This window comes from Protopterus annectens, chromosome 3.part0, assembly GCF_019279795.1.
Source record: "Protopterus annectens isolate FY-2018-M chromosome 3.part0, PAN1.0, whole genome shotgun sequence".
Taxonomy (NCBI): domain Eukaryota; kingdom Metazoa; phylum Chordata; order Ceratodontiformes; family Protopteridae; genus Protopterus; species Protopterus annectens.
The window spans coordinates 166159228-166164232 of NC_056731.1; positions in this window are offsets into that span (position 1 = coordinate 166159228).

Sequence of the window (5005 nt, forward strand, 5' to 3'; positions counted from 1 at the left end):
CCTTAACAATACATTTTCAGTTGAGGAACAGATGGACGAGACACTGCTTGTGGGGTTACTTAGTGTGCACCAGTAGTAATTTATTTTCTTTGACAGATTTCTCCCTTTCCATTTGTGCACCAAACAGCTGGTATATATAAGTTTGAGGGTGTGGGGGAGCATACACTACTACATGGAAAGTGCAGGGGTGATGCTTTCTTTTTTTTTAAACATCTTTATTAAATTATCAGTTAAAATATAGGCATACATAATTAATGGAAAAGAAAACAAATCATATTAATATTTTTTTCATTTTCATCCGTTATACATTACATAGATGTTTGCTTTCTTGACAACAATTCTTATTTAGCCCAACATTACATAAACTGTTCAGTTCCTACTTTTCTGTAAACCTCAGTCCAACTTCTGAAATTATTTTGCATGGATTGTTCCCACAAATTTCATTTATTTCTATGTAATTTGCTACTTTCCTTTTCTAAAGATCCATTTCCAGTTCCTTTTTTCTCTTTTACAATATTCATTACCTCAAATACATTTGGTTTAGATTTTGATTTTGATTTTCCAGTAATTATTTTTTTGTAGCCAACAGAATTAAACTTAATAAGGCTCTACTATGTCTAGCCAATTCAGATCCTGTGTCTCAGCTCAAAAGAATTATTTCCTTAGTTGCGGTCATTTGATCTCCTAATATTTCTGACTGAATATTCTGGAGAGAATTTTTAAAATCTGCCATCTTCATTATACTCCCAAAATATATTCCAAGTTATCTCTTTCTTCCATATCACACCTCCAACATTTTCTATCTACCTGAGGAAAAATTCCTTGAAGTCTGCTTGGGGTATAAAAATACCTATACAAAGACTTTCAAGCCAGTCCTAAAACTTTTGCACTCCTTTTCATACTTTGGAGTCATACATAATTCCTCCAATTATTCCCTTGTAATTTGCTTTTCCAGTCTCTCTTCAGTATCTTTATTAACCTGTTCTGATTTGGTTCTTTTAGTTGTACAATATTTTATATGCTCTATTAATTATTCCACTTTTTAAGAAGCTTCTGTTACAGATTCAACTTAAAACTCTACCAGGGCAGGTTTCTCACTTAGGACTACCCCATCCCTTTTTCTTTGCCTATAGTCTGATTCCAATCCCTGGTAGGGAAGACAGTCGCTGACCTGCAGTTCAAACTTCTTCTTGGCCTCATCCCACTCTATTATCTTTCCCTCTCTAGTTATTTGCTCCTAAAACCATGTTCCCTTACCAGTTTTCTCTAGAAAATCTGATACCCTCCTGTCTATTTTCTGTACCCCCTACTTGCAATCATCACTGTTAGCAAAATTTCCTTTCTCTATTCCCATGTTGGCTTATTTCTCAGAATACTTTTTGCTACTGTATGAATATAATATTTTGTATTCTTGTTATTCTACTCAAGGACCTGCATCCATAATCCCACTCTCTCCTTTCTTTGAACTACCTCCCACCCCTGCTTCATCATCATCCCTTTCCACTTTGAATTATAACCTTCTATGTGTGTTATGTATTTGAGCATTAACTGTTTAGGTTTAAAATATCCCTTCAAATCAGGTGATCCTAAACCACCTTATTCTATTGGGAGAATCAGCTTATCCCACCTAACTCTTGCCTTCTTCCCCTATCAGATAAATTCCTTCAACTCTTTATTAAATATTGTCCACAACTTCTCTGGTTGATAAAAATATATCTAACTTATATATAAAACTAAAGGGATTAAAAATATTTTCACTACTTGTATCATATTATCCATATCGATAAACAAGAGCTTCCAGTTTCTCACATTTTTATTTTCTTTTGTTTAGTCTCTTCTAATACATCCTTAGCTGTCATAACAGGAGTCTTTTTAATCCATATTCCTAAATACTTCATGTAATTTATGGCCATAGCCTTTGTTTTATCTTCATTAATTTTATATCCTGAAACGACTTAAAGCTGTATCAAAATGTCTCCCAACACCAAAATGTCCTTTTCTGTATTTATCGAGTACAAAGTAATATCATCTGCAAATATAGCTAACTTTTCTTCATTATTATAACAATTATTATCCTTGCATTTCTGAGTCTTTTATTTTCTCTGTCAATGGTTCTAAATATAAAGCAAATAACCAAAGGAAAAAGAACATCCCTGCCTGGTTCCTCTGTTCAAACACAATTTGTCAGAGAGGAGCTTTCCCACATTAATTCATGCCTCTGAGCCTTTATATATAGCTTCCTAATTAACCTTATTATTCTATCAGGAATAAAAATGCTTCCATAGTCCTAGTCATAAAGTCCCATCTTAATCTGTTGAATGCTTTCTCTGTATCAAGACCCACCAACAACGGCTGTATTTTCTTACATTCTGTTTCCACTGGAGCGTCATTATTCTTTTAATGTTGTCAAATGTTTGCCTCCCCTCCACAAAACCACATTGATCCATATCTATTAATTTGGCAACATATTTACCATTCATTTATCTAGTGTTGGCATAAACATTTTAAAAGCATAGTTTAAAATTGAAATGAGTCTATATGAAACTGGGTCTGCTGTGTATTTGCCCTCTTTGGGTAATACAGGTAATACAGCTATCACAGTTTTCTTCCACGATGCCAGTGCTTCCCCTCCTTTTAAAATATTATTATATTAAATAAAATATTCTAGTTCTATGTCACTTTCTTCCCTCCTAACTTTCAAACTTCCACAAGAATACTATAATTTCATGGAGACTTCCCTGCCGATTAATTATGCATCACCATTTTTTGCCATCTTCTCATATCTTAACTATTAGTTGTTGAGCCTTATTTTCCTCTAACCTTGACATAATTAAGTCTTCCATAAATATTTACATTTGTGCTCTTTCTTGGTTTCCACATTCCCCTGCTTTATACAAATTTTCATAAAATTACTGAAATATCTCTGATATTGCCATAGGATATCTGGTTATTTTTCTTGTCATAGGGTCCCTACATATGGTGATAACCCTTTCTACTTTCTTTTGTCTAAGTAATTGTGCCAAATGTTTTTGTGCTCTGGAGTTACTGAAATTAGTTATTTAACATCAATTTTTTTAAACTCATGCATATTATCCAAATAATCCCTTACTACCTCTATAGCATTATGTGGTTGTTTGTCTTCTTGTTTTGTGAGATTCCCCTTATTCTGCAATATTTTAACCTTTGTCAGCTCCTCTAAATACTTCCTATTACTTCTTAAGCATCTCTCTTTTTCTTTTATTTCTACTCTGTTTTTCAACTCCATTTTCATTTTATACTACACAGTCATTATCCCTTCTGGAGATCGTTATATCTTCTCCATTAACTCACATGTAATTTCCACTACTCATTCCTTGAATTCCTCTTTTTTTAACAGGTAGGTGGGAAAGTGCCAGTGTCTCATTTTTACTTCATTACCATGCATACATGTCTTATTTTTTATTGGCTCATCATTTGAAACAGTTATTGGATGTGTGTCAAAGTGTTCAATTAAATGCAGATGCTCATGTGAAATATAAATTCTATCCAATCTAGCCCACTTATTGTACCTTGGGAAATAATATGCAAATTATGTCTGAGTTCTTGCTACTGAATTCACATATTCCATACCAAATAGTTTCATCAATGCCTTCAGAAATGTACCCTCTTGTGTTATATTTTCCATTCTAGGTGTTCCTGATATAGTTGCATTATTGCAAATCAAATTCCAGTCCTTACCTGTAAGTAATATTCCCTGCTGAGAGCTGATTATTTCTCCTAAAATTTTCTCAAGCCCCATAATACAGGTTTTGGTGGAATGTAAATACATGCCAGCATAATCTTTCACCCCTTTTTGTCAATAGCCCCTTACTATCACAAATCTATCATTATTGTCTTTTTCCCTTCTATCTCTATTGGAGCCCCTCTAGTAATCAGTTTAATTACTCCCCCTTTCCCTTGTTCCTGATATTCTGCTGAATATCCATCCTGAGATCCTTTCATTGTCAAATTCACATGCTCATTTCTTTCCAAATGCATGTCCTGATAATTGCTTTTTGCACTTTGATTTCTTAATGTAATTCAGTACTCTCCTTTTTCTCTGTACCTGTAAGGCAACTTACATTCAAACATAATATGGATAGCGCCGCCATTATGTTAAGACACTATTGTTCCCTGTTATTATACATGACAGTTTTTTTAAATATATTGTACCTAAATTTTGTCTTACATGTACACACTGTTTGGCAGGCTGATATTTTATACAGTTGTTTTTTTCTAATCTCCATTTGAACCTATGTCACATTTTCAAGATGTTTTGCTTTAATGAAAATTAAGGTTATCGAGACTAATATGCATGTTACAGCCTGTGTTTCCACTTACACTAATTGCTGTCTGTTCTTTTCTTAGCTCTATTACCCTCCCAGATGTGACAAAAACCCAGCTTGCATACTTTCAGATAACATTATCTTTTAGCACTAAGAAAAAAAAAAATACTGGCCACCGTTAAATGAAACTTAATTGTGTAATATTCTATTAAATACATTAAAGTATTAAAGCTATTAGGCAGGATACTATCTCTTATTCACTTCACAAAATTTCAGACTTTATTTTCTACTGAACTGTTTGCCATTTTACCTTTGTATTTCCCTTAGCAAAGGGTGTTCAGAACTCTCAATATTAATTGCTTACACCTGCAGACAGCTCCATTCAATGTAAAGATAATAATGAGGAAAAAAAGAAACTAACAACTCTATATATGTATCAAGGAATCTTTGTACATTTCACTGAAAACACAATGTCCAAAATTCCCCTGACCAGCTGCCGGCTTCATGTCTCCCCTTTGAACATTTAATAATGGAAAACACAACAGGCTAATATATTTGCAGATGCAAGAAACTTAGCATTTTCATGCCTTCCATCATTTGGTCTTATTTTCAGGCCTATGTGCATACAAAAATACTTGTTTGTAGCTTAAGCTAAGGACATTAATCTGGGTATCTTCCCTTGTAAAAACAAAGGAAATTAT